Here is a 24,441-nt window from a genome sequence, read left to right as displayed (position 1 = left end):
ATGTGGGAAACACTCGTTGTATGTGCTGTTTACGGGGAAGTTGATAATAAATAAAATAAATAATAATAAAATTCGAAATTGACGTCGATATATTTTCAAAAGAAATTTATATCGGTTATTAGTTTTCATCAATGCTCAACGGGAAAATGTAAGATTTTATAGTTTTTGCCTTCTTACTATAACACAAAAAAGTCTAGAAGTTGCTACATTAAAAGGGAATTACTTTTATATTGATGATTTATACAAATATCAGGAATTTTATTCTAGCTTCGATATAACTTTCGAAAGAAAAATATTCAAAATTATCCGGCAACCGTTGACGTTCATCGGTCTTAGAATTATGAATAGAAGATAGTATCTGACTTGAAATATTTTCCATTTATTTCAATATATTCACCAATCGCAGCTTTAACGCGATTTAGCGACTTGAAAAAACAATTTTGATTTTTATCAACACCCTTTCACGCAATAATTGTAGTATATGCTATAACCGGTAATAGAACCTCAACTTTCTTGTTATTATTTTAAATGAAAATTGGTTAGGAAATACAAGTATATAAATTTTAGAATAATCCCTATATTTCTCCTCCTTTGCACGTATTAAGATAATCGAGTTAAAGTCTCCAATTGAAATTAACAACATGAAAAGAACTACTATTGTTGTAGTCTGCGAATGAGACCAATGATGAGATCTGGGATTGTGCCATTTTCATCTTGCGTCTATGGGCAGAAGCCGATGAACGCATAGATAGCCCTGAGCTTACCCCGGCGTCGTGATAACAACACGTGAACATCGTGCCGCCACGGACGATTCTTGCAGCTGGTGCACTCTTTTTCAGGTGCAAGCCATGGCCGGGCCTGACTAGCGTGACTAGATACCGTTGTAGTGATAGATAGGCATCACTCCTCCATGTCATTACTGAAGATAGCACGCATATCTTAGTGGGGCGAAGAGCACGACTAACATATTTCTATTTCCATCACAAGAGCATCCCTTTCCTCGCAAACGTATCCGTTGAGTGGCTGTTATATGACTCTCGCATCCGACCACAGCCAAACTTGCCCCCTAAAACACTCGCAAGAGCTCTTAAAGCCTTCCAGGCATCTTTTTTTGAGGCGAGAAAAACCCATAATCCCCATAGCTCTTCGCACACAAAGCGAAGTCTCCGGTGTTGTCTCACTTGTTCCCTCTCAAGGCGTTTGTGAATGTGCGTGTGTTTATATATATGTATAAGCGTGGGTAGATGGGGTAGAAGGTCCGCTTGACGGAAGCCACTCGAGTAGTCTTCATTTGTCTCTCATAATTTGCTCCACGAAATGCCCGAGACCTCGCTCCTCCAAACCAAGCTTCTCCTTTTGAATCCTTAGAGATCCTGCCTCCGTCTTACCAAGTCCTCCTTCCTTTTCCACTCTCAAAGAACTCTATAAAGAGGTTCCTGCGAGGAACGAAGCAAATGTTATTTTAGTCGAAATTTTAAAACATAAACTTCTCGCTCTAGCCTGCCGACTGACGCTCAAATCAAAAAAGCCTTCAGCGTGAAACCTAAAAACTACAAATAGCTACCGGTTTTTAATAGTGAAAATTTAACCCTCCTTTAAGTAGAAGGTAAGGTGATAGATAGAAAAGTAAGCTTTGTTGTAGTCGTCACCGTGTTAATTAAAAGACTCAACCGGTTATGACCTCTTCAGGTGATCATCAAGAGGTGAACTAATAGATATTTTTGTTCACCTCTTTACAATGTCCTGAAAAGGTTAAAACCGGTTGAGTATGTTAATAAATTTTGTGTGCAATATAACAAAGTTTACTTTTTTATCCGTCATGTCACAATTCCACAAAGTAACCTCGAAAATAATTGATTCAATAGAGGGTTATGTGCCTGAGTAAGATTCCACCTGACACATGTTATATTTTAAGATATTTTAACAATGGTAAAAGGAAAAATAATTATAGCAGAAAGAAAGTTAATAAATGAACTGTATACTCCATCGTAATAGAAGATCCTTTCTAAGTGAAATGTTTAATAGCAAAGCAAAAGCCAGGGAACTGGCACATCTACCCGAAATGTGTTCTTTACACACATATACTGCTCAGTCTGAGGTGAGTTATATCATCACCTATCCAAATCAACCTTTCGGGTTGAATTACTGAATGAAGGAGCAATTTAATAATTGAGCATAAGGAAAAACATTGACAAGACACACACGCTGAAAATTCCGAGGAGATATCATCAGCTTTAAAAGAGTAATACGCCGCGGAAAAAATACAAAATCCGACCGCGGCTGTTTCTTGCTATTATCGATCAGAATAGAAGTTGAGGCAGGGTGAGCAGGCTCGACGGTTTCAAGGCACACCCCAAGGCCAAGGTTAGAGGGCGCGCTGCGTCGACTATTTCCCTCTGATTAGACAAACTGCCGCGTGTTCCTCCTGTAAAGACTTTCGGTAATTCGTGTCAAATTCGTGTATGCATTTCCACGTGATATCCGCTCTTATTAAACTGCCGAGATCGAGAGACTGAGGTGCGTCATTGCGTCAGTCCTTGAGTGACAGGCCTAGGGTCCGTCATGGTCAGCTGCTCACGGGTTGTGGGGAGAATTAGATGGTTTTCCTCCTAGCACACAGTTCTCAGTAAACTCCCGAACGCCACAGTCGCGGTTCGCTTCACTCTGGACGAAGCAAGGAACATACTCCAGGGAAGAGGCGTAAATTTTTGGAATACTTGTTCCACTTCGTTTTAGGTGTGTCCTGAGAAGTTCTTTAGTTTAGCATGGATTTTGCGCGTGCTGATAGTGCTGCAAAGTTAGAAACTACCCCATATCTTTGCATAACTTCATGATCATTGGAAAATTATTCGCCTTTTCTGATATAGCGTCCGCGTTTTCCTAGTGTTCTGAGAAGTACTCAGTGGATCTTCAATTTCTCGCGTGCTGTCAAGTTAGATACTGCCCCATATACTTGCATGACTTCAATCCATGCTCACCGGAAAGTTACTCCCGTTTTCAGCGAATCCTCCGCGTTCTGTGAGCGATGTGCTTTTCCATAGGGAGTTGAATAACTTTTGTGTACCCACTCGTGTCCTCAAGGAGTGGCATCATTACCACTGCAGCGGCAAGAGAAAAGTGCTCATGTGGTTTTGGAGATTCGGAGGTCACGCTGCTGGAGGTTCTTCCTAGAGTTAAGGTTGGTAGGAACCAACTGGAATTGCGCTGCGTTTACCGTCATGTGTAGTAGCTCATATCTCTGTGTTGTTCCTGCACTCAATTTCACCGAGTATTATTTTTAAGCAAATGTTGCGACGGACTTATTTTCACATGAAATCACTTAGATCGAAAATTGAAATTTTAAATTCACACCTACAATTACTAGTAGTTGGCAGCATGGCGAGGTCTTTAATACGTATTTGAAAACAACTGCCAGATGAGTTTTCTAAACGCAAATCTTGATGGTCGCTGGCAGTTGTGAAGCTTAACTGGCGGGGTATTTGACCTGACTAGTGGTCTATATAACTGATTTCAATCCCGTAGTGTTCTGCTGAACATAAATATTTTGTAATTGCAGTGCGTTTCACCCAACTATTGCCATAAACTTCATTACAGTTACTCATATTTTGTGTACATATTTTCTTCGATATTTTTGTGCTGTATATTTCCACTATTTAACTACGCATCTGTCGATCTGCTTTTATTTTACAGGGATTGGTAAGGGGAAGAATTTCATTCTTGCAGAGACTTAAGTTGTGTCGATGATGATGTTTAGGGCTAAATATATTCCTTCGTTGCGGTGAATAATTTCAATCCCGACCATTTTAGGGTGAGTGTGCAGAATAACACTTTTTTATGTACACTTATCCACAAAAGGGCTCTTGAAGTTGTACCACATTTGCAAAGCGTAATTTTATCTTTTTCTCGCCTTCAAATTCTCACCTCATCTTATTCATATTCCACATTAGTATTCACGTCTGACTGTCAATGAAATTATTCAAAGCTCTTCTGATGGAAGTCATCAATTAGGTAAGTTTTTTGATACGTTGGATGCGTGTTGGTCCAGTGAGTAGAGGTTAGCGCTATTGTTTGGAGAGTCCCTGGATCAAGTCTAGGGTGAAGCCTTCGAACTCTCCCAAAAGAAATTCTCGACATCACCGATAAAATTGACATGGGAAAAGAACCAGCTTCCTAACCCAATATAAGTGGTGTCACTAAAGCCTGAGTAGGGCTTTACCCTAACATAAGTCGATATGTGAGTTTAATCACGTATTGAGTGAATTCTGACGCTTAACGATATACGAGTATGTTTTAATAACTATAAACGTAACGATTATTTTTATCCATCGGCATGATTTGTTTTAGAGGATATCACTAGTATTGAGTACGTTCATGTTTACCATGCTATTCCAATTTTTATCAATATTTTTACCAAAAATTAATTCCGACAACGCTCGACTCTCTTCACTTTCCTGGGTTTTTATGAATTTTCTTTCAAAAGATGTAATTGATACCAGTTTGTATAGTTTGTTTAGCATATCTTTATTTATTTGAACATTCTAAGACCACGGAAATATGAGTTTCTTTTAGAAAGAGAACTTAACTAAAAAGACTAAAAAAAGGACAATCAGTAGTCGGATTCACTTCAAGGGCTTTTGTTTGTGGATAATTTAAAAATAGTTATGGTGAGAATACAAAATAATTAAGGCAAAATTCGTCCCGTAGAATTCCTTACAAACGTACAACACAGCCCAGATTAACCAAGGCGCTCACAATGAAGTAATTCTATGAGAACCGCTACTCCGAGCTGGTTAAAATTTTACATTGCTCTTGTTGGAAAATAGGAGTCTTTTAAAGCATATTCGCATATTAACTTGAATCCTCTGAACCCTAACTAGTATGTAAGCTTGATTATGGGGTTTCGCTGTAATTTTTATCAATCTCGCTTTGTCCACAACTCCGGTTTTGTCGAGTCATGAGCGTGGTACCAAACAAAAAAGGGCCAACGCTCGTGCTCAAAGGCAAAGGAGGTTTTTTGGAGATATCTTGTCAACAAGAAATTTACTTAATGCGTGAAATTCATTACCATATTCTCCTCATTCAAGCTACTGTGCAAAGGTACCCCCGGGTCAAAAAGCACGGCAGGTGTCATTCTGCATTACTCGTCAGTAACCAAAGAAACAAGCAAATAGACGATGTGTGGATGAGAGTTAATTGAATTTACTGTGCATACAAAAACAAGGTCTAAATGGAGGTATATTTGTTAGTCAGGCCATATTCTCACTCCTTATTTATGCTTTTCTCGCTTTAATGTAGGGGTCATTAAATCCATTGTCTTCTTAATGTGCCCCACATCAACCAAGAAGTTACTTTATTTTTGTACGACAATTTAAGCGGGAGTACCTAGAAGCCGTTTGACGGTTACGTATCTGCTTTTTGTTTTTTATCTCTCTTTGATGTGTTTATATTCAATCTTATCATGTGGGGGGATTATTATGTTTCCGTGGTGTTCATTCGTTGATATACCAATAGGGTGGTTTCCAATTATTTTTTTATTGCCTAAATCGAAAGATTATTACTCCTGGAGTACGTATTTCACGCTTTTAGATTTTAAAATGACGATATCTATTTTTCGCGATTAAATGAAAAGTGAAAATTTTCAAGCGCGCGAAAACGAGACGCGTAAGTATGAATGCCGGGAAATCTCTCTCCGTGTGGCGTATTTCTGGTTCCCGCTGCCGCCCTGTGAGGTGACCTTGAGGCGAGTTGAGCGCTGATACGACGCAGGCTGCTTGCGGGTAGCTGAGTACCCTGCTGGCTGGTAGCGCTTGGCTTAAATAAGGATTATTAATACCTTATCTAATGAAGAAAACTTTCCAACCTTAGCCAGTTTTAATAAGTGATTATTAAGACATGTTTCCCTGAGCTCTGCGCCTCATGCATGCATTGGTAACCTCAGACTATGTATAACTCCTATCTTCTCGTATAGAAACTAGGTCCCTGTGACGTTACGTGGAGTGGCATCGCATGGGCGCCAATCTGGCCCTTTTCAAATGAGGATAAAAATGGACCATTGCCATTCGTCTAAACCGGTGTTTCTAAAACTAAATAATTTGTATATTATGAATACAGTAATGGTGGGTAACGAATCGCAATCAATGCCTTTCGTTTTATTTGATGAAGGAAACTACGATATTGCTTTTGATTTTTTCGCCGATTTTTATTTTTTTTACTTTTTTTACACACATCAAAGCCATCGAATAACTTCTAATTTACTCAATCTAGGGTAAATCTTTTTGCACTATGAATTTCAGATATTTTATAAAACCGTCCAGATGTGAAAAAGTGTCTTGCGTAACGTTCTGGAGAAGAATGCCTATTTATATCAGTATTTCCACATGCCAAAGCCATTTAATAACTTCCAATTTACTGAACCTGGGATAAATCATCTTATAACTTCTACCTTAATGAATCCAGGATAATCCTTTCTGCACTGTGAATTTAAGATATATTATAATACCGTCCAATTTTGTAAGAGTGTCTTGCTTGACTTTCTGGCTACAAATGACTATTTATATCAATATCTTCACTCTACAGTGGATTTTATTCACTTTTAACAGTTGAGTATTGTTTTTACCTCATATAAACTACATTTGATGCTCACTTACCATGAAAGGGGATCTCGTTCGAGCCAAAATCCAGTCTTTTCTGTCTTTCGCTTCGAGTATCATAGGTCGGTGCTGAAATTTGCGGTGGGACGCTCCAATTTATATCGAATGATTACGGTAATGAGATGATGCCCGAGGATTTCTCTCGAGCTGAAAATTCGCTTTCTATCCGTCACTGCTACTTCGCCACGTATCCCTATTTATTTTCCTCCTTCTGTTGCTATCTTCCCTCTCCCGCTTTCGTCAGCAAATTCGTCTCAGCCCTCCGTGGACCTTCTTCGTCTCCCACGGCGCTTCACGCAGCCTCCCATCTCCTCAACCTCTCAATTACGCCTTGCAGTTTCCTCTCCCGGGAGTCTGAATGGGACTTCGACGGGAAAAGTAAGGAGGGGGTGTTTCGGAGACACCAACCAATCCCCTAAGGGGTCTCCATTTTCATCCCCCTCATCACATATCTTTGCCCCCACAAAACGCCATATTTCCGCCCTTCAATTCATGGCTGGGATGCGCAGAGGTAGTAATGCCAAAGCATGAACCAAAAAAGTTATGTTTTTACGTGATTTTTTGGTTTTAAAATGTTCCGTCGTCATAGACGAAATTCATCAAGATTAAAATTTAGAACTGTTTCGCAATGAGTGCGGATAATTAAAACGTTATACTTTAATAATATTACCGTTGTTCATCTAATGCAGAGTTAAATCCTTTTCATTTATCGAATCGATTGGTTCGAATAATATTCAATTAATTGAGCTGAAGGAATGAATCCTATTAATTTAGGTTTTCCTTGAAAGTAGTTCCTTACTCCTGGACTTATTATTACTATTTTGATTGTATTGATACTGTAAATGAAACATAATACTTGATCTGGAATACCAGTTACTGTTTTCCACTGTCTGTAGCGATCTAAATGGCGGGCATAAATGATACTTCATGCACCGCGAGAATTTCACCACGATAACGTCAAGAAATGAACGAGTGATACGTCACAAAAATAGACGGGGCACGACTCCTGTAGATTATTTATTTATACCCCTCCCTGCTCTTTTTTAATAGTTTTTAAAAATATCTGCGGCTCGGCTGTGAGAGAAAAACAATCTGTTTCTTATACATAACAGCAGTGAGCATGACTTAGTGGAAATTCTTTATCGCGGAAGCTTTAGGAGCTAAAACTTTACTGTTTCCAAGTTATGTTTTATTCTTTCCGGCCATGGCTTCGTTACAGGGTAATATTATTGTGTTAATGAACACAGAAAAATTGATGGAAATAAGCCATTATCAATTTTTCTGTGCTCTTTACCTTGATAATGCTACTCTGTAACGAAACCATGGTCGAAAAGAAAAAAAAAATACTTGGAAAAAGTAAATATTTTATTCTTAAGTCTTCTAAGATCCTTTTTTTTCATCAATATTTGCAATGTGGTATTTGCAGTTACGGAGAAGCATTATACATTCTGAACTCAATAGATTATATAATCATGGATATACATTTTGGTATGCATGCCAGCTATTGCTTACATTCATGTAAAATTCGAAGCTGAATGGAAAACCCTCTATTGAAATATTCGTGGGGGCACATTCAGTGGATTGTTTTCAGCTGTCGATTGAAATAGTAGTGACGGGGTGGGAAGTAATGCTGGCTCCGCGGTTGTAAAGCACAGCCCAAGGTTCGAGGGGATAATGCGATGATAATCCATCTCTGATAATTCAAGAATCTACCACGTGTCTCTTTAAGGTCTTTGAGAAAGTCAAATACGCGCATGCATATCCTTGTGATATTTCGTAGTGCCTTTTAAACTGTCAGCTCTGGAATGCCTGCTGACGACCTATGCGATAGCGCGTACCTGTGACGGTCTTTGAGCAACGGGGTCCATCATGGTGTGTCACGAGGTGTTGGGAAGCACCTGATGCTTTCGCCCTAGCGTGCCGTTGGCTGTACACTCTTGAACGTCACAGATAATCTTTTTCCTAACGGTGTGCTTCACTGAAGGTGAAGTAAGGACTTGCTGTAATTCTGGAGAAAGAGGCATTCTGAGTTTATGCCTCCCTCGTAGCAGACCGTACTATGTCATTTTTAAAGTCATATTACTAATTAAAAACAGACGCTATCACCTTGCAAATTTTATGTTAAACATAGGATACATTTTTCAACATATACCTATACGTGGATTAAAAAAAACATGATAAAACATTGGAGTAAAATTGTCGACTCTGAGAAACAGACAGATATTGCCCATAGTCTGCTTTAACCAAATAAAGATTTTAAGAAGGTAAAATAATTGTTTTTAATTTATGAAATATAAACGGTCGACATCAAGGATGGGTTGGATTATTTTCGGTAGTAGCAGTTCTCAATTCGCCTATTGTATTGAAGCTTCTCGTGAAGTACTCTTGGGAAGTTTGCAATTGATACATGCTACTTGTGCCCTGAATTCAGGAAACGTATTTAAATACTATATTCACAATAATTCAGGCATACGATAATTATCTAAGTATGTTCGATCATGAATATAGAATGTAGGAATATGGACCTTCATGTTTTATATTGTGAATAACGTAATCGTGGGAGTGCCTACTTTATTTTGTGATTTAATTTCCTATACGACTCATAAAATGTGCTTCGTGCTGCTATGTGGATGCGAAACGTTTCTTCGAACCGTGGTTAATTGGTTACAAATACTCTTAGAATCCTGCTTTTATCATATTGCTGTATGAAACTTGTATGTAGTAAGTTTGCACCAACGCAGTAGGGCTAGTTTCCTGGTCCTCATACAATCTAGGAAACATAAGACCAGAGCGCTATATTCGTTTCTTAAGTAAAGATGTTATTACAAAAATAGCTCCGTGTAGTCGATGTAATGTGAACCAACCAGTATGAACTGCGTTCAATTTCAAATCATATTAATTGTATGGAGTTATACAGGTTTTTAATGCATTTAGCGTGAATGAAGTGTATAAAGTGAAATAATGAGTTAAACTTACCATTTCGTCGTATTCTCAAACTTGGATTGAAATATTGGTGTTTCGCGTTTCAAACATCTCATAATATTTTTTTTTTCTTTAGCGTTGTTAAATAATAATAATAGCAACAGATATTTTCAGGGATTATTTTATTTTAGTTTATTAGAAAAAAATTAGGAAAATTAAAATTTAGAAAGTGAGTGGAATCACTTTCAAATATATATTGCATCGAATAAGAGTGGTAGGTTTTTGCTAGTAATATTTTTTTCGATACCACTTTACTTGCCATTACATAGCTTTTTTTTTCTTTTCGTCGCCACTCGAAGGATGGGAGTGATATCGGCCATTTAAAAAGTTGGATGAAAATACTTCATTATACTTGTTTTATTATTTTTTATTAAGAAGTGTATTATATAATGTTTGCATATGAGTGAAGTGAGAAAACCGGTGAAGATAAAGTGACTAGTGTAATACAACCGTTCGAATAGCCCGGTTCGACAAATGAATCGCGAAATAGCAGACGATCATGGAAGTATATCGTAATGCGTGTAGCGATGGAATTAATTGTCTTATCACTACTAACAGTTTTTTTTGCTTTCTTTAATCTTTCTATTTATCTTTTTAAGTACAAAAGATTATATCAACTTCCGTGTTCTCTCTCTCGTTCCCCCAAACAAAAACAACTCCCATTGTTGGTAATTTTCCATGACAACTTTATGAGTAGAGTTAATGAGGGTTTTCTATTACATTTATAACATACACGTCAAGTAGTTCACTGTGGGTAGGGGATAAGTTTATATAACCCTCGCCTCAGGGTAGGAGTGTCTCTCTATCTCTCATGTCATCAAGTTTTACTGTGCTGTCTGCCACCTAAGCTGATACGAGTTAGCTGAGGTGCTGCCCGCCACACTACTCGTAGCCCATACTTGGCCAACCACCATTTGTAAGCAACGAAAGCCAGGTGAAATCAACTGTTCGCCCTGCGAGAAGGAAAAAAAGGAGGAACTAGGATAAGAGTCCACGACGCAAGGAAAACGAGGCCTGACATCATGGGTCCTTCCAAAAATCAACGAGGTGCTGATGGGATGGCGTGCGTTCCAGTAATTTGCCCTCAATTTTGCCAAACTTGGCATCTGGAATTAATTTCCTTGGAAGAGACTTAGCCTGGAGAACGCTCATAAGAATCCTTGCCACCACGTGTTACTCCCCCCCTCCCCCGATATTTCCTGTGTCGAACAACATTAATCAGAAACTCTGTTCTATCCTGTTTTGTGGTTTTACCAATTCTGCAGAATCTGTGAGACTAATTATTGAAGTCACGGTGTTCTTGTTCATTTCACCAATAATTACAATTTTCTCAATTTTTTTACCAATGAACATTTAAAAAAAATTTTAATCAAACCAGTAAATTTCCCGATTGTATTCTGAGGTGAAGCCGTTGGTGTAAAGGGCATTTTTAGAAGACGGCGTGTGGCTTACTGTATTTTGTTTAGGAGATGGCGAGTGTTTTGAAAGGGTATTTGCAGGAGACGACGCATAATTTTGAGGGTATTGGAGGAGAAGCCGTGTGGGTGTGTGAAGTAAGTGTTGTAGGTGACGACGTTGGCTCATAAAACTTGGAGTTTATTAAATGCTATTGCAGAAATCACAAGAGTGTTCATGATTCAAAGGCTCACATCGTTAATTTCCCATCCTTCAAGCGCATTACCAGAGACGTCAACGCGATTATCGCGGAACCCGGGTCAATCCTGTCCATGCTCTTTTGATTCAATTAAAAGTCTGATTCCAGGGGCATCACTCGTTATTCGACGGCCCGGATTATTTAAGCCGAGTCAACCGAATAGCAAACTCAGTTGTGTATGGGAATCCGGATCATCACGGTAGCAGGAAAGGGACAGGAACATGCGTTTCGGGGCACGCAGAGCCCAAGTGAAATAAGCCCATATGGCTAATACACTACTTCACTCATTCACACGACGTCCTAAGCGTAAACATTCAAATAAATCCAGAGGTAAGGAAAGAAAGGGATAGGAACATATAATAGAAAAAGGATGAGTACGACGATGCTGTGGTACATGGAAAAAGCCTGATAAGAGGGTAAAAATGCTACCTGACTGGGACTCGAACCCAGAATCTCCCGGTTGCCTGCGGGGTGCTCAAACTAGTTGCGCTACCAGGAAGCTTAGATTTACAGGACGCTGTATACTAGACGCTGGAAACACAAGTGAACTATTTTTTAGGCCTCTCATGTGTAGTGAATATCATATTAAGCTTCCTAATACCATATTGTTGCAAGTTAATTATTTATTTATTTACTGTTTTATTTGCTTCATTACGGAATTTTTCCCCATTTCATAGCGCATAATGACAGCTGACCCTTCAACTGGAGTAGCTAAATAGCAAGTATATCTCTGCGTACGGGGAAATTTTCTAAAGCTTTTTTTATTCCGGAAGGGGTAGAGCAGGTGAAAGACCCTTATAATCTCCTACGGAACCTTTCCCGGAGGGCACGCGGGAAGTACTGTGGGACAGATTACGAAACACAAAGAAACTCAGCTTATATCTACCAATATTGGTTATAACTCTTCTATTGTTGCATCCAGTCTCCATCCAGCGCATTGAGAGGCCAATGTAAGTACCTCAAGGTAATTGAATGCGGGCGATAACAAGCGGGAGACGGGACAGTTTGTATAAAAAGGGAGGGTTGCCAATTGTAATTCATAAAAGAAAGAGTTTTGGCCCTAAAGATATGAAGGACTAGGAAAAGTAGGTCAGAGAAGAGGATCGAACGTTCTTGAACCTTTTTCCCGCAGTTAGAGGTACCTACACTATTAGATGTACGTTTGCCGCAGGTGTAGGGATTCGGTGAGAAAATGTAGGTGAAAAATAGCAGCTGAAACTTAACAGGAATACATACATTGTAGCGCAATCCCAAGATTAGTATACTGCAGCCCTCAATTTCTCCATTTCCGAAGCATATTTAACTCCTTGAGTCTCTTCTTCCTCGTATCGTTCTTGATCTGTTCTGTTAGTTGTCCCTTGGTATTCATCCGAGGACTTTTCCATATTATTGTTCTGTCGCTAGTTCTCCCATTTAACTGCTCTGTATCGTTGGGTGGCCATTCCACCGTGTTCTTTTTGGAGTAGAGTAATCCACACTGTCCTTTCCTATCCTATTCGTCTATGTACCTAATTTCTCAAACTATTCTCCCATTTCATTTTAATTTTTTATTTCATTATTATTTTTTATTTATTCCCGTACCACCGAAAAAAGTTCTATATGGCCTTCTACATCGTTTCAACACACTAACAATTTTAACGAACGCAAACAACCCTTTTATTTTTGGAATCCTCCTCCAACACCAGGTCTCAAGGGCCTCTATACTTTTATGAACACATTTTCCAATGGCATAAGCTTCTGAAGCATTGAGTGCCATTGTCAACACGAATGATTTTACGTACCTAATGTTCTCTGATCTTCTGTGTTATGCTCTTCCAGCGTTGCAACGGTGTCTTCTCCGTAAACTCCGCCTTAGCTTGGGCAAAAATTCACTTGAAAAAAGTGAAATAGGAGAACTAAGCGTGATGGAGTCGATTTTTCATGTTGAATTAAACACTTGCAATTATCCACGGTTATAAACTTTTATTCCCGACCTAGGTTTCATTTGTACTACATTATCTTCAAGGCTCAATTTAGTTCGAAACAAGCCATTTTGTACATTGAAGATGATGTAGTCTGGTCGAAACCGCGGTTGGGAATAAAAGTTTATGAACGTGGAAAATTAAAATATTTTTTCAACATGAAAAAATTAATTTTTGAGTATTTTCCTCCATTAAATTTTTAATTTAGATATTCTAATTTCTTTTTTTGCCTCCCTATATTGTTACGACTACTAACAGTGGCCTTATAACCCCGCGTTCTCTTGACCCGAGCGTACCTTTTCCCATTCACAATTCAGCTCGCCCTCTTTTCCCCGGGTGACAACTAAAGAGCCACAAATCTCCGACCTCCCTTCACCCAAACACCGAGGGCACCCTACCAGTACTAATTCCCTCGCTACCCCTATAACCTTTACCCCCTTTCCTCCTTATCTTTCATCTCGACATGGCCCTGCGCTTCTTCCCTTCCCGTCCGAGCAATAATTATTTTAGCTCTGTTTTTACGTGCTACTTTGCTCCACTACTCCATACTCTATCTCTTCCTTTAGACCTTTCACTTGATGAGCTCCGCAATTATTCATTTTCACCCACGCTATTTTCTGAATATCAATTGAAATTAGCAAAATTTCGTCAGTTTGGCGTTCATGCCTGCAGCAACGTCGAGAGGGTTTGGTGTAAGGGAACGATGTTCGGTGAGAGTTTGTAGGTTTTATCCATTATCACAGGGCTTCTGTATGATTTTTTCCTTCGGTTTTAACTTTTATTTCCTTCCTGATTATGCCTTATTTTTGGGATGTGGGGAATGAATTTGTGTTTATGTCATGAATCATAGTTCTGTACCCATAGGATTTGTTTTGGTTTTTTCCATATTTTGAAATTTATTTAACATGTAGTATGATTTTAAGGTTCTAATTTTACTGGATGTATTTGATTTATTAATTTTAATATAGCGTTTAAAATTTTGTATGTGACGTTTAGTATTATTTTCTCGCAATGCTTTGTATATTAAGAATGAAATATATGAAATTTATACGCAAAAACATATTTAATAAGGTAAATATGACTTATTTATAAGAAATAGAGATATTGAAGTTGGTGGGTTAGAGATTTAGATGAAAATAAGACATCGTGGAATGACAAGAAGCATAGTTCAGCCAGTAGAAAGTGCATAGTTCACGAATCTATTGACAGTAGTAGGGAAACACGGAGCTGGAAGAGCATTGGTGTATATTAGTAACCTTACATCCTTGATGTACAGGAAATAGAAAGTTTTTATTAGGCCAATGTCTTAGAGAAAGTGGCAAATAAAAATTACATCCAAATATACTTTTGAAAATTGCATACAAACTTTGAAATAATTCATATGACAGCCTGTAAAATTTTAACTGCATAATTCAAAAGAAAACACCAAGTAAAAAATGCTGGTCTTATCATTGTCGAAACCTTAAAAATTTTGCATATAAGCTTTATAATTTAAAGTTGGTTCCATTTGCTCTACATAAAACTAAGAGAGGTAAAGGCTAAATGTTATAAATTACGCTAAAACGGAAATTGAAATAGCAAAGCAAGCTAAAAAGAATTTTCCCCAAATCAGAATAATACAACGGAGGGCCTTTTAAATCTAAAATTACGTGACCGAATGAAAAAAAAGCGTTAGTAGTTCTCTACCAATGGAAATGTGAGTACTATTTCGCGGAATACTTAATCTTCATTCGTTTTGTATAGTGCAGCTTAAAGGACCTGAGGTTTTGAACTAGCTTCCGTCACGCTAATACCACAGATCTTCTTTACGAGGAAAGGAAGAATTACAGCAAGGAAGGAAACGTACATTTTTGATCGACAAGTGGAATCACAAAGGTAACTCGAAAGGGGATTACGTCCATCATTCGTTACTTTTCCGGGTGTCCTTCTGTCCTCTTCTTTTTCTCCTCTCCAGGAAATAACTCTCTTTCATTTTCATCTCCTTTTTCATCCATTCATTTCGATTTTCTTTTTTTTTCTCTCCTTACGTCCCAATCTTCCGTGGAGCACCCATTCCCTTAACTTCGACCTCCTTGCCCTATTCTCCACATTTCTCCTTTTCTCTTTCATCAGCCCGGATCCTTCTTTCTTCGCAGACTTCCCCATTAATCATCTTAGGGCCGGATCCGCGCTGCTGTAATTATTTAAGAGGCGCTACCTTCTGATGCTCGTGGGTTCTGGGATTTGCGGAACGGAATAAGGCGAATACCTTTCTTACTTCACACTTCCTCCTAGTTAACTTAAATAAGATGTTATCTAATTTCATGGTTATTAGTCGATGATAAAAATTACGGGGTCTGATATCGATGAGAGATGATAGTAGAAGTAATTCGATGACATATGTTCCGAGAGGTTGCCCAGGCTATTTGCTCCTGGGTGGTAAATACTTTTACACAGTACTTTATCCAATATTTTCCGGTATTTTGTTGATTTTAAAAGTTGTAAATAATTGTGTTTCAAATTTTGAGCTTCATTTGTTATACAGGTGCCACTTAATTGGCAATGAATTTGAATCAGCAATGGTCAAAAATGGTTTTTGATTATCTTCAACTGCCGATAACCGTCAGCAGTCGAATTTTCGTTGCTGTGACTGAACTCAAAACAATGGTATATTGGTTGCTATGCATCAGCTATTGGAGACTTAAAATCCAAGCTGAAGTCCGTTTCGACTCTAAGAGAATGATTCATTGCCATGCCATTAAGAAAAAAATATTGAAGGGAAAATTCGTAAAACTCGATTGAAGTAATAGAATAGAATAGAATAGAATAGATATTTATTATGCTCTGGGAAAAAACCCTTGGAGCAAAAAACACAATTTACAAAAATAATGGCTCATCAAAGCAAAAAGTTCATGAAAAATATCAAGTAAAGTTGTTTGATACGCACCTATAAAAAAGAAATAACACGTAACAAGGATTGAAATTTGACATCATAGGCAGACGGAATATAGTACATAATACATAATAATGATACATAATAGGCTGTATTTTCGTGGGAGTTTATTTTAGCTCTCCACTGAGTAAGTCCATGTACAATTTAATTTTAAAAGCATGGATGGAGCCCCTCTGTCTAAGATCCTCAGGGAGAGAATTCCAGAATTTTGATCCCGTTATCAGAAATGATTTCTGGTAGATATTAGTACGTGGAGTAGGATAACATAAATAGTCATTTTTGCGAGATGACATATGGGTGGTTACTGATCTGTTCATAAAGATTTCCCGGAGATAATTAGGGATTCTCTCTCTGAAAATCTTAAAAAGAAGAGCACCGAGTAGATATTTCCTTCGATTACAAAGATTTAGCCAACCAAGGCTGATTCTGTACTGTGATACATGAACATCCTTTCTTAAATTGAATACATATCTTACACATGAATTAAGTAGCCTTTGTAACTTTTTATCCAGCTCTTTAGGCATGTCATTATAAACAAGACTACAATAGTCAAAGGAAGGGAATACCAGGGTAGAAATTAACATTTTTCGGGTGGATATAGGAAGTAAGTGCTTGTGCAGTTTTAGTTGATACAGTGTGATATTGACTTTATTACAGATTTCGTTCACATGTTGGTTCCAAGACAAATTTTTTGTGAGGGTTAGTCCAAGAGTGCGAACAGAGTCGCTGAACGGTATTTGATGGTCACCAACTACAACTGGAGGAAGGTGATTATAATCTATTTTGTTTAGGATCCTTGAGCTACCGATGATTATTGCTTTCGTCTTCAAACAGTTCAGTATGAGGTGGTTTTTACCCACCCATTTTGTGATTTCTCTCACGTCATGATTCACTAGATTAATACTATCAGCTATGTTTTTAATCGAAGTATGGATGTATATTTGAAGGTCATCTGCATATATCATATATTTACAATTTTTAATCGCAATTGAAATGTCATTGACAAATATAGAAAATAGCAGAGGTCCCAGGACAGATCCTTGAGGAACTCCGAAAGATACTGGAGCCCATGCGGATAAGTTATTTTCAGGTCCTAAGACTGCTTGAAATCTATTGCCTAGGTAGGAGCAGAACCAGTTTAAAGCTGAACAAGAGAAACCAAGCTTCACCATCTTATGGATTAGTAGATTATGATCAACTCGATCGAATGCTTTACTGAAATCAAAAAGAACTAGTATTGTAACCATACGCTTATCAATATGAAGTCGAATGTCATCGGTTATCTTTAGTAGTGCCGTCTGCGTACTGTATCCATGCCGAAAACCTGATTGCATAGCGTCAAGTTTGTTATTGTTATTTAGGTACTCTGTAACTTGCTTGAAAACAATTCTCTCCAACATTTTCGACAGGGCGCACAGAATAGAGATTGGCCGGAAGTCAGAAGGTAATTTTGCATTTTTTGTCTTCTTTATCGGACGAATAAGTGCTTTTTTCCACTCCGATGGAAATACTGAATTATCGAGAGAATGGTTGAAAATTTCAAGGATGTAAGGTAATAGGGCATATTTGGCAAGTTGAATAATCTTTACTGGAATTTCGTCAACTCCAGTGGCATTTGACTTGGAGAACTCCAATACTTCGATCAGAGTCTCAGGAGTTACGTGCTTAAAGTAAAAGTTGTTATCACTGAATGGTATAACTCGCTCAAGTCTGGAGTTAGCTGGGGCATCATTATGACTAATCGTAGTTGACAAAAAGTAGGAGTTTAGCTGATCGAGAGTTATATTTGGGGGTAGAGAAGAGTCCCGTCTTCGAACCAGCCCAAGATTTCGAAGCTCACGCCAAATCAATTTCGGGTCTCTCTGCGAGGAAAGCTTCGAGGAATAAAACTGGCGTTTACTGTCATTGATGGCTGATTTAACGCGATTTCTAAGTTCCTTGTATTTTTGTCGCAGAGTGGAACAACCAATGCGTCGAAAGGCACATCGCGCTTGGTTGCGTTCTTTAATCATGAGTTTTATCGTCTCATTCAGCCAAGGAGGTGTTCGGCGTTTAGGCCGACATACCCGTAAGGGAAAAAAAGTGTCAGAGCAACTAGCTATGTTTGACGTGAAACAACCAAGTTTTCCATCGATAGAACTAGAGTTAAAAACACCATTCCAATCCATCGCTAGAAGCGCATCATGAAGGCACCGGGAATCAATGTTTTGAAAGTCACGGAATCTGAAAGAGGTGGGTGTGACAGACATAGATAAACTGAAGTTGTAGGTAATTTCAATCAAGTCATGAGACGACAGGAAGGGGACAGAAGTCTGAGAGTATTTTGAAACTTTTTCCAGATCGTCGACGATACAGAGATCTAACAGGGTAAGACTTTTTCCTGTGTGATGCGTTGCAGCATATGGTACAAAATGGAGATTGTTGCAATGCACAAAGTTATGCATGTATTTACCATCATAATTATTTCGTATGAGGTCAGCATTGAAATCACCAAATATAACAATATTTTTAAAGGTAGGGGCATAGTGCAAAAATGCATTTTCAAAGTCTATGGGGAGTGCCGTTTTAGGAGGCCGATACACGACACATAGCAGTAATTTCGAGGAAATTTCACTATGTATTTCTGATATAATAAATTCAGAAGTATGGGAGTAGGTGCCGGGGGAAGTGGCAAGAACATTTACATTCAAATTCTTTCGTACATATACGCCAACACCCCCACCACCTTTACCAATTCTATCATGTCTAAATATATTATAACCATTCATTGTAACCATCTCATCTGGTATGCGTTCTTTTAGCCAAGTTTCGGACATGCAAATTATGTCGTAGGTTGATTCCTGAAAGAAGAGGCAGAATTCATCAAAATGGCCAAATAGGGATTGACAATTAACGTGGCACAGAGTTAAATCTCTTGAGATCTTCTTGTGAGCAAGCAATGACTGAGTGTTAAAAAAAGATTGGCAATTAACACAACATATCTTAATGCAATTAGATTGAAAAACTCTTTGAACCAGATGGCAGCCCTTGGGTTGACAAGTTGGTTGCTAATCCACCAATGAAGAAAGTTAATCAGTATCCTCCGTCGAAGAAATGGTGAGGCGCTCGGAACCGTCTTCTTTGCGAACGTAAATCCTTCCATTGCGCACCCAAACATACTTGATTTTGCCATTTTTCTTCAAGTCGCGAACCACTGAGTACAGTTTACGATTGAAAGGCGTAAGGGATTCATTTACGTACACTGGGGCCGCAGGAGAGAGGCTGAAGCCTATATCTTTGGTAGTGAAATTTCTCTTCCCACTACGGGCGGCGACAACCTTAGAGGCGAGTGAATGCCGAAGAAAACGGACTATCACTGGGTTAGGTGAATCAGACCCTTTGCCATGCAATTTAAGGCGATAGCAATAATCAAGGTCAGACACACTGATGTCCACACCAAGCGCTTGCCCTACGTTACAGACGATAGAGTCAAGGGTTTCACCATCGACGAAGGGAACACCACGAAATTCAACAACATTTCGTAGCCACTCTTGCTCAGCCCTATTGAACTGAACTTGAAGACTCGAAACACGATTTGAAATTTGGATGTTGTCTTCAGATAGGTTGTCAAGGCGTTGGTTAAGGCTAGTGAGAGAAGCCGAAATACCTTTGAGGGCATCCGCATGATCAGTGATGCACTTTTGGATGTCGGAGAGAGACGATTTTATGTCCGAGTAACCCTCTTGAAGTTGCTTTACTCTATCAAGTAGCTCCTTAACCAGGTCAGCAAGAGGCTCTTCGGAAGATTTCCCTATGCCAGGTTTTAAGGGCGTGGAGTCAGAGCGAGAAGCACGTTGCCGAGATGTACAGGAATCACACACCCAGGTTTTCTGCAGGTCATCCAGAACTTGCAGGTCCCCATCGGACATAGCAACACAAGACGGATGGAAAAATGACTTGCACTCGCCACAGTTTAGGCCCTTTTGACCACGTCGAGAGCCTTGATTACACACACTACAGGTAGGCATAGCGAAAGCAAAGCAAGAGCTCTGAGGAGACAACCTTTCAGCTCGAGAGCAGAACTGGAACTGGAGTAATAGTGCACTATGAGATGAAAATACTGTCGTATGGCAAGAAATTTATCCTTTTAGTCGTAACCTCATCCGAAGAGGTCCGAGCTGAGATAAAAATTAAAGTCTTGAAATTTTCCTCGTATTTCAAATGGAGCGCAATTTTACAGATATTTCTCGAGATGGCCAGATATTCAATTTCTTGGCTTCAGTTGGTAAGTATTCCATTTTTTACAGCGGCTTTATTGGTTGCTGTCTTTTGCTGAAAGTTTCAATACCAAGATCTACTCTTCTGTGCTATTGTTGATAGTAGATTATTGTCATTTGCTTTCTATCGATGCTTTTTGGCTCAACGTGAGAGATTCTCAGTTGTCATTTTTTTTACTTTCTTTGCTGCTAGCTCCAGACCATCGTTCATTTCATCATTTTATTCATTTCATCGTTTTATAATTTTAATTGGGTCATCCAGTATTCCAACCATAAAATAACGCTTTTTTCAAAATTTTCAATTGTGTGATCTTTTTCTTTTAAGCTGATTCTAAATTGTCCGTTTGACCTCTTAAAAAAATAGTTCATGGGCTTTAATGTACCCTGTAGTTCCACGCAAGCGTTCGAATTTTTCAACGAATAAGGTACTGGTATATGTTGGTTGAGGCTCACTATACAAAGTACAAGTATATATGCACACCATGAACATTTCAAAGCAATACAATTTTAAGATTTAAAAGACAATTATTTTCCACAAAATTAGACCAATCGAGCCAATGATGGGTTATGTTCTAGAGCACTCATGAGTGGTTTTAGCTTCTTCCTTTTTACTCGTTTATATCATCGGTACACCGATAAATATTTACTGTCCTCCTAACAAAATTTCCAAATAATGGGGGATGATGTGACCTATTGAGTTTTTGCTATTGAAGAGGTGCCAGCATATAAATTTGTACTCATTAATATCATCGGCACTTATAGAAACGGTAAAAGAACACCGAGAATTTTTTACCGCCTTTCTGGCGTCACACCATTTCCAAGGAAAAGTTATTATAACTTAAGTTGTTTATCGCTTTGATAGGATTAAAAAAATGAAACTACGGGGAAGTGTGTGCATGAGGGAAGTTGAAGTACTTAGTGGTATTCAGAGAGTGAAGGAGAGGAGGGGTAGGTGGGCTTGTGAAAATTTTTGAGAGCGGAAAGGGGCAAAAAGCTTGTTTCATACCGCTTCATTTCCAAGAGGCAAAGTTTGGGAAGAAAGTACAAGAATGCCTAAAATGTTGAGCTGCCTTCTCTTCCACGAAAAATGTGTTTTCTCGGAAGGGATCTGTTGTGCCGTGATAAATATGAGCAAGAACCAAATAATATGGTCTCGCATCAAGAATGAATGTGAGTTATAGACCCTTGAAAGTCATCCGTCTGAAAGTTTCAATACCGAGATGTGTTCTTATGAATCGAGTAGATCGCCCGAAAAATTTTCCTTAAAGTCCTAGGTCATTTTATGCATCGCAACGTAACCAGATCATACAAGGCTCACCGAAGATCTAGCTGAAAATTTCAAATCATCATCATCAGTTCTTATTCTGGAGCACAAATCCCGTGATATGTCAATGGCATTGCACACTTCCTTGTGATTCCGGTTAAGTCACATTGGGTGTTTTAGCGAATCATCCCTCCCAAAATGAATATCACTCATCTCTCCTAATGATATTCTCTAAACTTCTATTGTCTCTCACTCTATTTATAATTTCTACTCTCCTCCTCACCTGAATGCCTTAAATTATTCGATATTCAATGACTTACACATTTATATTTTCATTTATACCTGAAAGTAAAGATAAAATTCCGGAACCCGATTAATGACAATAGGAGAGGAGAATGACAATATTCGTTAGTTATTTGATTCCGGCTCTTACACTTACAATTTTTATAGATTTAATACCTTCTCTAGGCATATTAAATTTTTTTACCATTTATGTAACAATATGGTGACGAAAACTTTTGTTACCTACGTTATTAAATTGAAGGCCCATGTAGCCAATGAAACTGCACACAATAGGGTGGTTTCCTATTATTTTTTTATTGCCTAAATTGAAAGATTATTACTCCTGGAGTACGTATGTCACGATTTTTGATTTTTTAATGACCATATGTATTTTTCGCGATTAATTGAAAAAGTGAAAATTTTCAAGCGCTCGAAAACACGACGGCTAAGTATGAATGATGAGAAAACTCCGCGTGACGTCGTTCTGGTTCCCGCTGCCGCAGGTAGCAGAGTACCCTGCTAGCTGGTAGCGCGTGGCTTAAATAATGATTATTAATACCCTATCAAACGGAGGAAACTTTCCGACCCTGGGCAATTTTAATAGGTGATTATTAAGACAAGTTTCCCTGAGCTCTATGCCTCATGCATGCATTGGTAATCTCAGACGATGTAAAACTCCTATCTACTCGTGTAGAAACAGGTCCCTGTGACATCACGTGGAGTGGCATCGCATGGGCGGCAATCTGGCCTTTTTCACATGCGGTTAAAATTTACCATTGCCATTCGTCTAAACTGGGATTTCTAAATCCAAATAATTTGTATATTAGGAATACACTAATGGTGGGTAACAAATCGCAATCAATGCCTTTCGTTTTCTTTGATGAAGGAAACTACTCTATTTGAAAACGCATGTATGTAATTGTTCTAGTTATTTTCAATACAGATACGGCCAATACGTACAACCCTTACCTGAAAATATTTACGGCAACTCAAGAGCAGAGAGGGATTGTTTAACTGGATAACATTTAATTCATACCTTTTTCATGCCTAACCAAATATTTCCTCGCGTAGCATTATCAAGCATGGATGGATTGCTAGTAAAGATTGCCCATAGAATCAACCAAGTATGCTTGTGTTCGAAATGTCAATAATTCACATGTCTGGTATTGAACTCAGGAGCCTTCAGTTGCAAAGGCTAACTTAATGGCTTACCTCTAATATTTTAAATTTATTCGCCAATTATTTATTATTTTGCTCTCACGCAAAGAGTGATTATTCTGAATGGGTATAGCGCTTCATACCCAAAAATAAATACTGCATGGAAGTTGAAAACTAATTTCCAATTCAATCTAATTGGTTTGAAATAAGAATTCGAGATGTTCAAAATAAGCACGTTCGAGAGTATGGCTCAAATATTTACGGATTCTCGGCATATTTTACTACTCTCCTGTTTCAAATTTAGCGATAATTTCGGTGAAGTGCTCTCATGAAGCTTTTAATTAATATTTTCCAATTAATGCTGCGCTTTCATTGGTAATTTGTGAAGGTATACTTGAAAACTAGGTCACCTGAGTTGACGAAAGGCCAAGATTAAAGCAAGCAATCAAAAGCTTTGAGTGTGGTTGCTTTTGACGGGTCGCATTCTAGGAGACGATAACTGAAAGTGAATTGAAAATTATTGATGAGGCATCTTCGGCATCGGATATATTTGCCTTATTCTATTTCCCTTGATGAACTAGGGGTCGTTATTACGTCCTCGCAAACTTAACGGCAGACTTTAGCATCCGATGGGGTTAAAGAACTGTTTAACAATTATATTTTTTTAATATTTCACATTTTTCGTTAAACTTTCGCGGTTACCAGTCATGTTAAATAATAACTTTTCTACATCTACATGATACCCTGCAAGCCGCCTAAAAGGCGTGTGGTAGGGGGTGTTAGGACACCAGCCGTCTACGCATTAAAAATGAAGTGCTCTACGAAGTTGGGACTAGCATTTTTTAAAGTCCTTTATGGCTCGGGGGAAAAACTAATTCCCATATCTATCCGTTCGGTAAAACATCTCTCCTAATTTATCGCTTCTATCGAACCTGGAAATATAGTGTGGCTTTTGGGCTATGTCGCCGCCTCAAATTCTTAATCCCTTGCGAAAGCGACCAGCATCGGTCGGGAAACGTTGGGGCCACCCAAAAATCGACGCGGCGGCATAGCCCAAACGTTTTTATTTTACATTTCACATTCTTTTACTAAATTTCTATTCTCCCAAATATGTATGTGTCTGAATGAATGAATATTTTTAAGGTGAAGTAGTATTAGGTGATGACATGAATTCGCAAGTAAATTGATTTTCCGAGTAGAAGATCGATATAACTGTTCATGTTAGATAGGGGTTACTCCTTTATTCCACATATGTTATGTTTATAATTCCGAATGGCCAGTATTTTTTTCCATAATTTGTTA

Source organism: Ischnura elegans, chromosome 11 (assembly GCF_921293095.1).
Source record: "Ischnura elegans chromosome 11, ioIscEleg1.1, whole genome shotgun sequence".
In the NCBI taxonomy this organism is placed as follows: domain Eukaryota; kingdom Metazoa; phylum Arthropoda; class Insecta; order Odonata; family Coenagrionidae; genus Ischnura; species Ischnura elegans.
This window is presented reverse-complemented; position numbering follows the sequence as displayed.